This window comes from Scyliorhinus canicula, chromosome 7 (genome assembly GCF_902713615.1).
Source record: "Scyliorhinus canicula chromosome 7, sScyCan1.1, whole genome shotgun sequence".
Taxonomy (NCBI): domain Eukaryota; kingdom Metazoa; phylum Chordata; class Chondrichthyes; order Carcharhiniformes; family Scyliorhinidae; genus Scyliorhinus; species Scyliorhinus canicula.
The window spans coordinates 29,356,291-29,368,553 of NC_052152.1; the positions used below are offsets into that span (position 1 = coordinate 29,356,291).

The 12,263-nt window shown below is 51.1% G+C and overlaps 1 long non-coding RNA gene across 1 annotated transcript; it reads left to right on the top strand.

The window, feature by feature from the left end:
• The first annotated feature begins 500 nt into the window (after nt 1-500).
• On the top strand, nt 501-11,342 carry LOC119968594. The gene is made up of 3 exons (XR_005461146.1): nt 501-653; nt 9,268-9,415; nt 11,289-11,342. It is a non-coding gene; the product is annotated as an uncharacterized LOC119968594 (long non-coding RNA).
• The last annotated feature ends 921 nt before the right edge of the window (nt 11,343-12,263 follow it).

Genomic DNA, 12,263 nt, shown 5'->3' on the forward strand with positions numbered 1-12,263 from the left:
AGCAGAGCCGTACAGACTGCTGTGAAGTGGACCATTTTACTGTACTTTTCTGAAGTTTCCTTGAAGCATGTCTGCACCGCCCAAATACACAATCCAGGATTAAACAGCTCAACCTACCACCAAGTTCTTACGCCCTCCCACAATCATTATCCTAAATCCGCCATCATTTCAGATTCATTTTTCCCTTATTCATCTGTCCAACTAATTCCTGCTGCATTCACTAAGCTTACATCTTAATCTTTTCTGTTACATAGAGAATACAAAATGAAAAGCTGCATTTTCTGGGTACATGCACACATTTGGAACGGATGAACCATATGTGAAGTGACATACAATACTGAATGGCGACTGAATGGTGTCCGGTGCTAAAGACAGTGCAAGCCAGGAACAAAGGCCCAGCGAACAAGAGGGCTGCAGTGGGGTTGCTTCAATCTAACACTGGGGGATTGGCCAGTAAAACATGGGTATAATTTCACTGTTTTCACTCGCACAAGCTGTGGGAAAAGAATCACCATCTGATGTTTGATTGTGGCAAATACGTTCCAGCAACAGCCCGAGAATTGCAGCTGAAAAAGAGAGAATGGGGCTACATTTGCCTCTTTGAGTGCCACGTCTGGCAGAGGCACAGCTGATCGACTCTGTGACTTCGGGAGGTCGGTGGCGGGCATAGTGGGGGGGGGGGGGGGGGGGGGGGGGGGGGTGTTATGGGTGGGGGGGGTTACCAGTGGATTTTAGGGGGGGGGGGCGATGTGGAGGAGGGTGAGGTTTGAACATTAGACGATGTGGGTCGTCAATTCATTTGCTGTACTGAGACGTGATATGATTACTTAATTAGTAAATTAACCATTGTTTTAGGAGCTTGCTAAAAGTTACAAGACTTCCTTGCTGGGGGGGGGGAACAGTCAAATCAGATGAGGTCTCAGCTTCTCAATGATAAATTAATCAAACGTTAGCACACTTATAACTAGCAGGATTAGCTTCTCTTTGTGTCTCCCATCCAAGTTATGAGAACAAACTGGGTTTTTTTCTAGTTGGTACTGATGTGCGTGTAAAACAAAAACAGCCCTGAGGTCAGGGATCTTAAAACAGGGATCTCTCAATTATCACAAATAATTTGTCTATTTTCCACGGCCAGAGATTGGCTTTTCAGTCTGCTCTGATCACTAAACGATCATTCAAACTTTTCTCTCCGATTAAATTGCGAATCGACACATGATTTATTTTTTTTGGCTAAATATTCAGTCCCTTTTTAACAGATTTATTTGCACTAATTGTTCATTTTTTTAAAAAACCTGTACCACCCCTGGAGGCTGATGGAAGAACCAGTATCATTTAGAAAACATTTCACCTCCCCCCCCCCCCCCCCCCCCCTTCCCAAACCAGTGCCTTTTCAGTCCTGAAAATGTTACCTTGCACTGATGTCCAGTCCCATGGGTGCTGCCTCCCCTCTGTTCCTCAGCCAGTGACCATTTTCACACATGAGATCGGACATTGAGTGTTATCAAGCTGTTTGGTGAGGGGGGGGGGGGGTGGGGGGGGGGAGGGGGGGGGTCAAATTGAATCTCAATTCTAACCTTGGTTGGAGGCATACGAATGCACATGAAACTAAAGTCACTGATATTAATTGAGTGTGGATTACCCACTTTCTCCAGCAGCCGCTGACAGATAGCCGTTTAACCCCTGCCCCCCCCCCCCGTCCTTCTTTCCCCCCCCCCCCCCCCCCCCCCCCCCCCCCCACCACCACCACCACCCCCCGTCCTGGGTGGGACCAGTGAAAGAACCGATCTACCTGTGAAGAGGGCAGCTGTGGGGTGTGCCGGTGGGAGGGAGGGTGGGGTTGGTGATGGGGGTGTGGGTGGGGATCCTGAGGCGTAGGCATACTGAGGGTTAGCGTGAAGGAGGTGGACCCTCTCGACCAATGGGTCCGACTTGTGCACCCGCACGTGTTTGCGGAGCAGGATGGGTCCAGGAGTTGCCAGCCAGGTTGGGAGTGAGGTCCCAGAGGAGGACCTTCTGGGGAAGACAAGGAGACGTTCATGAAGTGTTTCGTTGGTCGTGGAGCACAGCAGTGATTGGATGGAGTGGAGTGCATCGGGTCTTCCAGACCGTTCTGTTCTCCCTCTCTACCTGTCCGTTTCCCCGGGGGTTATAACTGGTCGTCCTGCTCGAGGCAATGCCCTTGCTGAGCAGGAATTGACGCAGTTCGTCGTTCATGAAGGAGGACGCTGTGTATGTAGGCGGGGAAACGGAACAGCCCTGTGGAGGGCTTTTATGACGGTGGATGTCGGGGCAGGGGATGGCGAATAGGAACCGGGAGTGCTCGTCAATCACGTTCAGGAAGTACGTGTTGCTGTCGGTGGAGGGGAGGGGCCCTGAGTCGATCAGGTAGGATGTTTTGTGTCCGTTGATGAGCACGGTCGTCGTCGCGGTCGAGAGCGTTCAGGGCATGGACTGGTCCAGGGTCACCGAGGCGAGTCATGGTAGAAGCTGAAGATTTTCCTCGGGCGGTGTGCGGTCATCCGAATCGGGGTCCTGAGACTCCAGCCAAGATGGCGGCGCCCACACATCGCACGTGGTCCCTGGGGAACAGGATGGCAGCGCCCATGGGCTGCACGTGGCCTGCGGAGAGAGTTGTGGCGGTGGCCCCGATTCGCCCCCGGAGACAGCTGCGACCGCCCAGGCCTGGCATACCGCCACAAAATGCCCCTTTTTGCCACAGCCTTTGCAAATGGAGGAGCGGGCCGGGCTGCATTGCGGTGGGTGCTTGGCTTGCCTGCAAAAATAGCAGCCGGGCCCCCCCCGGGGTTGCCTGGGAGCCACGCAGCACAAGCTTGTGGGGGGATGGGGGATGCATCAGGGTCGGCCGCGGGTGGGTTCCACGCTGCCCATGGGGCTGCCGCACGGTCGTGGACGTTCACGCGGGCGTTGCGGGAGGCCGCATCTAGAGAGCTAGCAAGGACCCGTGCCTCCTTGAGGCCTAGTGTCTCTTTCTCCAGCAGCCGCTGATGGATTTGGGAGGACAGCAACGAATGCGTCCCGGATTAAAAGTTCTGTGTGGTCGCTGGCTGAAACTCGCAGACAGTCACAGTTCCTACCTAGTACCGGAGGTGCACGATAGAATTCATCTAGTGATTCCCCCAGGATTTGTCGCCTTTTCGCTTACAGATGTCGGGCGTAAACCTGTTTTACTGGGCAAATGTAGTGTCCTTTCAACAGGGCCATTGCGGCCTCGAAATCGTCCGCATCCTCAATGAGCGTGTAGATCTCTGGGCTCACCCTCGAGTGGAGAACTTGCAGTTTCTGGTCTTCCGTGGGTGTAGTTGTAGCCATCCTGTGGTACCCGTTGAAGCACGCCAGCCAGTGTTTGAAGGTTGCCGCTGAGTTTGCCACGTGGGGGCTAAGTTTCAAACACTCCGGCTTGTTGCGGAGCTCCATTCTTCAAAATCTAATCCAATAAACTGATGCACGATCAATAACTCGCGAAGCGAGATTGGAGTACAGTTGAAGGCTTTATTGGACTAGATGTTTCCCCCAGCAGCGCAGGTACAGAATGCAGCAGCTAGCGAGACACAGACTCTTATACTCCGCCTTACTGGGCGGAACCAGCAGGGAGGCTTTACCAATGATCTTACTGTCGCGGGTACCTCCGAAACCAATGATCTTACAGCATCAACCTAGGTACCGTAATAGCTCTAATACCGACTACCACACTATGCTTCTTAAATCAAGTTCTTCAGATTAAAACTGTCAATTCTCCAGAAGACATTTTAATCCGAGTAGTTTATTTACTGAGCACAGCAAAGAGTGGAATTTTCCCAGGCAAAGGGAGGTGATGCATGTGCATGCAGGGAGTCCATACCCCTAAAAAACGTGCTGTTGGGTTGGGATTCAGTCATCATTCTACCATTAGTAAGGCACGGGGAGTCCACCACGAGCAAAAGTAAAAGACATTTATTTAAACAACAAGTATATACATGAGGCCCGGTTAAACCTCACCGAGCTCTCTGAAGGCTCAATTGTCTGGTCTTGTTGCATTCTCTCTTGAACGAAACAAGGCCGGTGAATAGTGGGAGAGGCCAAAACGCGAACTGTGCCAGGCGCCAAACAGTTTGCGCGCAACCGGCCCACTCCCGTAAGCGAAATCGGGAACCCGCCGTAGCGTGGCGAGGAACTAATTATCACCACTTCAGCCTTATTTCCATACAATTAACAGGAGCCACCCCATATCCAATGGCCTCCCATCATTCAGCGGCCTCCCCAGTAAGTGGTCATGCTGGCACCGATTAGTACTCCTTTTTTAAAACGTGAATCTGGTGGTAGGGCTTCTGTGGGGAGACAAGGAGGTGAGTCGCCATCTTTCTCACAGGCAAGGAGCTGGGGGCACTGGGCCTGCCACTCCAGTGTTCGCCACAAAGTGGGGCACCCTCGGCTGGGGGCGGGGGCACCCTCAACATGGGTGGGCCACCATGGGAGGAGGAGAGGAGGGGCTGCTGGGAGGGTGGGGCATCCGTATGCAGCTCCACCATGCCAACCCCTGGATCATGTGTACCTTTCTGGGGCAACCTGTCCGTCTGCCCCACCAACCATCCATAACTCCCACCGACTGCTGAGGCCTCTAGCCGTGCGGCTGAAGGCTACTGCTAATAGGGAAGTGGTAATCGTGGTTAAGTGAGCACTTCACACAACCCAAGTGGGTTCCCATGGGTGGACGGGCCATGTAACATGTGGGAGTCATTGCCTAGCATCCCAATCAGGCCATGATGCCTGGACACTGCGCTTGGACACTGTGGGAGGGAACACCACAGTGGCAAGAGACAATATCCGAACATCCAGGGAATGGGACACAGCTCTGGGGACATGTCCATGGCCAAAGGCTGGGTGAGTGCAACGAGGAGGGGACCAGAGCCTGGTCTGGATGAACTGATGTGCGGGTGTCAGGGGTACAAGGTCTGGGGTCCGTTGAGGGTGGCCTGCTGCGGCCGGAATGCTTGGACAGGGTGTTCCGGGTGTGGGGGAGGGAATCAATGAAGGAATGGAGGGTCCTGGGCAGGGAGCCACCGCTGATTGTCAGTCTAACTCCCTCTCCCAATTCCTTACAGATATTGAGCGGTAATGACCATATTTTGGACCCTGCAAACAGGCCCTGGTGTTGCTGCTGGTAGGCTGGGCGGCCAGGCGCTGGAGACAGCTGCAGCAGCAGCGTCTGCAAAGGACCGAGGCAACGGCACTTGTGCAGGGACCTGCCCCACACCTTGAGGACCCGGCCACCCATCAGGCCAGTGAGGGACCCAGAGGGGGAGGCCCGAGATGGCCCATGGTGTACATGCGTTGCTGGGCCTTTGAACAAATAATGGATTGCACATGCTGCATGACGCTCCACCTCAACAAGGACACAGTGCGGCACCTGTGTCATGTCCTCACGGACTTGGCACAACATGGAGGAGGAGGAGGACACCCGCTCTCTATATAACCTTTTATATGGACCAAGCCCAACAAGATGCCGGGACAGTAGGATTCTCTGTCACTGCCGTTACTTGCTGTAGAATTCCCAGCCCCTGACCTACTCTTGCAGCCACAGTATTTATATGGCTAGTCAAGTTCAGTTTCTGGTCAATGTTAATCCCCAGTATGTTGGTAGTGGGGGATTGAGTGACGGCAAGACTATTAAATGTCAAGGGGAGATAATTCAATACTCTCTTTTTGGGGATGGTCATTTCTTGGCACTTGTGTGGTGTGAATGTAACTTGCTACTTATCAGCCCAAGCCTGAATGTTGTCCAGGTCTTGCTGAATATGGGCACGGATTACTTCAGTATCTGAGGAGCCGCAAATAGAGCTGAACATTGTGCAATCATAAGTGAACATTTCCACTTCTGACCTGACGATGGAAGGAAAGTCATTTATGAAGCAGCTAAAGATGTTGGGCCTAGGACACTACCCTGAGGAACTCCTGTAGTGATGTCTTGGGACTGAGATGATAAACTTCCAACAACTCCATTTTCCTTTGTGCTAGGTATGACTGCAACCAGTGGAGAGTTTTCCACCTTATTTCCATTTACACTAGTTTTGTTGGGGCTCCTTGGTGCCATATTTGGTCAAGTGCGACCATGATATCATGGGAAGTCACTCTCACCTCACCTCTGGTGTTCAGCTCTTTTGTCCATGCTTGAACAAAGGCTGTAATGAGGTCGGGAGCTGAGTGGCGCTGGGGGAACCCAAACTCAGTATCAGTAAGTTATTGCTGAGTAAACTTGAAAGCACTGTCAATGACACTTTCCATCACTTTGCTAATGATCAAGAATAGACTGGTGGTGCGGTAATTGGCCACATTATTTTTTATCCTTTCTGTGGTAGGTCCTACCTAGGCAATTGTCCACTTTTCTGGGTAGTTGCCAGTGTAGTAGCAATACTGGTACAGCTTGGCTAGGGTTAAACACCTTTCTTGCCCTCCCCTGAGGTCTTGGTTCCAATTGTAACATTTTACTCAGGTTGAAGGGACCACGTTTCCACTGTTGACTTCCTTGGCTATTTGATTGGAGAGGTTGTCATCTTTTTCCTGTTCTTGGGAGAGCTCACCTCACTGCAACCCCTCAGATCTCACAGCAGAACCACCAAGGCAGAGTGAGAGAGCAGGTTTGCCATACCTCCTCTCCATTCCAGGGCTGCTGCGATCTCTGAAATCCAAGTGTTAGTGATCCCTTGTAACCCAGGCTATAGACGCATCAAATTAGAAATCATTCCTTTGAAAGAACGGACACGTCATCCCCGATTGGTCCGGTAACCAGGGGAGGGATACTCCGATATCTCGGCAGAGTCCCCGCGTCGTTGTGAACGCCATCGAGTTTTACGACAGCGCCAAACGGCCCCGATCGCGACCGATTCAGAGCCCGAAAATGGGCCAGCAGCGAGGCCGCGAGGAACTTGGGGGGGGGGGGGGGGGGGGGGCATTGCGCGAAAGCAGCGTCATAATCCCAGGACGCCCGACTGACGCCGCGCACCATCATAAAGTGCATGATCCGTGCACAGGGCCCAGGAGGACAAGATGGCTGAGCCCCGACGAGCCGCACCAAGGTTCCACGACACGGACCTGGACACCCTGCTTAATGAGGTGGAGCAACGCAGGGCCATCCTCTGCCCAAGACGTGGGCATCGCCAATCGTCAGGCACCATGAGGCGCGGCTGGCGTGAGGTTGGCACTGCTGTCGATGCTGTGGGGCACACACCCCGGTCCGGTGAGCAGTGTAGGAAGAAGCTCCATGACCTCACGAGGATTGCCAGGGTAAGTGCCACGAGGGTGCCCCCGGGTCACACCTAACCCCCCCCCCCGGGCCAGACATGGGGGGGGGCCTCAGGGGGAACAACGCTGTACACAATCCACATGAGCAGCGCGACCCCCTGGAGAGATGCCATGGTGTGGCTCCAACTGTCCCCCCTCCCAGCATTAATGTAGCCTATATCTGCACGCCCTGATGATAAACGCCTAATTGTGATGCTTTATCCAACCCCCCCCCACCTCAGGATAAGACAGCTCACAACCTACAACCCGTCCCCTTCCCCCCTCCCCTCACCCCCCTCTCCCCCTCCCTACTCCCCTCCCCTCACCCCCTCCCCTCGCCCCTCCCCCTCCCCTCACCCCCTTCCCTCACCGCCCCCTCCCCTCAACCCCCTCCCCTCATCTCCTCCACTCCCTCCCCTTATCCCCTCCACTCCATCCCCCCCCCCCGATTGGCGGCAGCGTACTTGGGGAAGCTCTCCCTAGTCTGCAGAAACTCTGGGACAGGGGCTGCTCACCTCCTCGCTGCTCATCGTCAGCCAGCACGACCGGCTGACCATTTTATTTAGCAGGTGTGAACAGCAACGGGGTGTTCAGCCCATCTGGGCCGGTGAATAGCCGGGGTACTGGAGAATCGCCGTTTTGCGTGTCTTGGGCGATTCTCCGGCTGGCGCGGCGCAGAACCCGACGGGGCCGTTCTCGCTGGTTGGGAGAATGGAGGGAGGGCGTCGGACCAGCGTTGCGCGGAAAAATGGCGCGGCCGGCAATTCTCCCAACCGCCGCAGCCTCGGAGAATCGCGCCCCTGGATTTGGGAAGATAATGCTGTGGCTCTGGGAAAGAACCAGACACAGCCTGCCAATTAGGAACTCAACACGCTGACCTGAATATAGTCCCACCGTTCCAATAGGGACTAAATCCACAAATTCCCACCCAAAACTTCTACATTATGCAGAGAATAACAGAAAGGCAAGAACTTGATTGACAAAGGGCGGGTATATGCACATTATTTAAAGTTATTTCATATTCCTGGTTTCAAATTGCACCAAAAACTCCTCTGGTGTCATTTTAATTCAAGAGTTTACTTTAAATTAACTGCTAATTCCATTTGATTAGTGGGGGATGACTTTGAATTCTCAAATGTGGATTATATGAAGAGATTAAAGAGTGGGTGACACGTCTCATCCCAGTAAGTATTTGTTTAGTCCAGATTGTCTCGTTGTATCACATTGTTTCTGGCATCTCACTTTGTGTAACTCAGCTGCCACATTGCCTACATTACAACAGTGACTGCATTTCCAAAGTATTTCATTGGTTGTAAACTGTTATCATACAATTTTTTTTACAGAATTTAGAACCCCTTACTGCAGAAGAAAGCTTTTCGGCCCATCAAGTCTGCATCAAGCACCCCATCTAGACCCACTCCCTGCCCCGTCACACCCCCACAACCCATAACCTCACTTAACCTGCACATCCCTGGACACTAAGGGGCAATTTATCTTGGCCAATCCACCTATCTTGCACTTCTTTGGACGGTGGGAGGAAACCGGAGCATCTGGTGGAACCCACGCATGTACTGGGAGAATGTGCAAACTCCACACAGACAGTCGCCCAAGGTCGGAATCGAACCCGGGTCCCTGGCGCTGTGAGGCTTGGAGTGCTAACCACTGTGCCGTTGTGCCTCTGTGGGACTTTCAGAGGTCATGAAAGGCACCATATCATTAAAGTTCTTTCTTTCTATCTTTAGAAAGATTGGTGAAGTGTACATGTGAAACCCACAAATATCTACTTCAGATCACAAGGTGGTAACGTCAATGTATTCGTGCACAGGTATATATGGGGCAGTGAAAGTCAACTGTCAAATGAAACTCAAACCATGTACAGGAGGGATTAACACCATTGAACGCAGCGACAGCTGCAATAGATCTGAATTGTAGCTTACGGATTGGTGGCAGTGTTGACTTCTCTTCTGTTTCTTATTTCCAACCCATCCCCAGGTCCTGTCACTCATCATGGACGTGTTGAGAATGAGGAACTCACTACCACATAGAGTGACCAAGGTGATCATCATAGAAGTATTCAAGAGGACTTTCAAAATCCTAGCTGCCTAGCTTTGGGCCCCCCGTTTACCACAACCTTTCTCAGGTACTGATTTGCGCAACTGCACTCTCACCTCCACCTTGATGGCCTAATCGCAAATAAAGCCACCACCCCCTCTCTTCCACTTGGCTGCTTCCCCGGCATGGCCGTCATCTCTATTCGCTTAGGTCCAAGGCATCAGCTGCCTCTGTCATATTCCTGCCTTCCATTAGCCCATTGGGCCAAAGCTCCTCTAATGTTTCCCCTGCCCTAGTCTTGAACTCACATCTTCCTCCAGCTTTCCTCCTATCTTTCCTTACGCCCTTTCTGAGCTCATCTTGTCCATGAGATACACCTCCTTTTCCTTCGATCGTGTACCCACTAAACTGCTGAATGTGTTGGTGCCTTGCAAATCCATTCTGTCCTTCACAAAGAATGGCTGAAATTCTCTGGCCGTTGGTTGGTGGTGGCAGGATTCTCTGGCCTCGCCAGCAGCAGGCCCCGGGCGGTGTAGCAGCGGGAGCAGAGAATTCCTCCGCCAGCGAATGGTGCGTCGCCGAGCAACACACAGCTGGGAGGCTGGAGAATCCGGTTTCATGTCGGAATCTGTTCAATCTGATTTCCACTCATGACACAGGACCAAACAGCTCTTGTCAAAATCACAAATGCCATCCTATGCGACTTAAGGTAAACTTTCCCTCTTTGTTCTTCTTGACCTTTCACATGGTTGACCACACCATCCTCCTCCAGCAGCTCTTTACTTTTGTCCAGCTGGGCAGACTGATTTCACCTTGTCCATTCTTATCTATCCAATCTGAGGCAGAGAGTCACTCACAGTGGCTTCTCTTCTTGCTCCTGCACTGTTACCTCCTGTGTCCCCCAAGGATGTAATCTTTACCCCCTCCTATTTCTCATCTTCATGCTGTTCCTGAGCAACATCATCTGAAAGCACAGCAGTAGTTTATACATTGACGCTGAAGACATCCAGCTCTACCTCAGCTCAACCTTTCTCAATTCCTTCACTTCTGCGAAATTATTGAACTGTTTAACTGATATCCAGTATTGGATGATCAGAAATTTCTTCCAATTAAATATCGACTGAGCTGCTTTTGCTCCCTGCTCTAATCTCTGTTCCCAGTTACTGACTTCACGTCTCCCATGGAAACAGCCTGAGATTAAGCCAGCCTGATCGCAACTTTGGGATCACATTTAACCCCAAGGTGAACTTCCGACGTAACTGCCATCACTCAGAACATCGATTTCCACCTCCATAACATGGCCTGACTTCACCCATGTCTTTGCCCATTTACTGCCGAACCCTCATTCAGACCTTTGTCGGCTCTAGACTCGACTATTCCAACTCCTGGCTGGTCTCCCACATTCTACTCTCTGTAAACTTTTGGTCATCCAAAATTCTGCTGCTCACGTCCCCTTACCCTACCCTGTGCTTACTGACCTACACTGGTTCACAGTCAGGCAACACCTTATTTTAGAATCCTCATTCTTGTTCTCAAATCACTCCATGTCCTCGCCCCTCTATTTCTGTAATCTCCTTCACAATCTTCCGAGATATCTACACTCGTCTAATTCTAGCCTCTTGTGCATCCCCAATTTTAATCGCTCCATCATTGGTGGCCATGCCTTCCTTCAGTTTCTGAGGGCCCACGCTCTGGAATACCCTTCTTGTACCTCCCCACATTTCTGTCTCTCTACCCTCAGTTAAGGCAAGCCTTAAGTCTACCTCTTTGACCAAGCTTTTGGTCATCTGACCTAATATTGTCTTGTGTGGCTCAGTTTTGTACTTTGTGTTATAATACTTCTGTGAAACCTCTTTGGACATTTTATGACATTAAAGGCATTACATTAATTGTTGGTGATGCTGGATGCATACATTTTTTAAAAATAAATTTAGATTACCCAATTATTTTTTCCAATTAAGGGGCAATTTAGCGTGGCCAATCTACCTATCCTGCACATTTTTGGGTTGTGGGGGTGAAACCCACGCAGACACGGGGAGAATGTGCAAACTCCACACAGACAGTGACCCAGAGCCGGGATTGAACCTGGGACCTCAGCGCCATGAGGCGGTTGTGCTAACCACTAGGCCACCGTGCTGCCCCAGCTGGATGCATACATGATGGAGAAATGAATAAAATATATGTTGATGGGGTGAGTTGAATATGGAGAGTTGAAGTATAGCAGGAGACTAAGGTGGAGCATAACCGCTGTTATGGATACATTCTGTTGGGCTTAACGATTTGTTCATGTGCTGTAAAATTTTATGTAATCCTTGTTTATAGACATCTGAGATGATTTGCTCTTCTTTGAAAATGTTATAATGGTATCTTAATAAAATAAAACATATTTGTTCCGCATCTTTAAAATGTACCATATTGTTTCAGAGTCAATAACCATTGAAGTGCACTCCCCATTCTTATGAGGATAATGTATCAGCCAAGTCGTAAACATAAAAGTTCACAATGGGGTAGACAAGCAGTTAATATGTATCTGATCGAAGTACAAATGTTAGACAGGACACTGGAAGAACTTCCCTACTCATTTACTCATTGCTACTACACAGCAACAACGGGTTCACTGACGCTCGATTTGGATTCCACCGGAGCCACTCAGCTCCTTTCCTTGGTTCAAACATGGGCAAAAGAGCTGAACTTGAGAGGTGAGGCGAGAGTGACTGCCCTTGACATCATGGCAGCATTTGACCGAGTGTGGCACCAAGGAGCCCTGGCAAAACTGAAGTCAAAACTGACTCCACTGGTTGGAGTCACATCTGGCACAAAGGAAGATGGTTACTGTTGTTGGAGGTCAATCAGCTCAGTCCCAGGACATTGCTGCAGAGGTTTCGCAGGGTAGTGTCCTATTTTCAGCTGCTTCATCACGGAACTTCCCTCCTTCA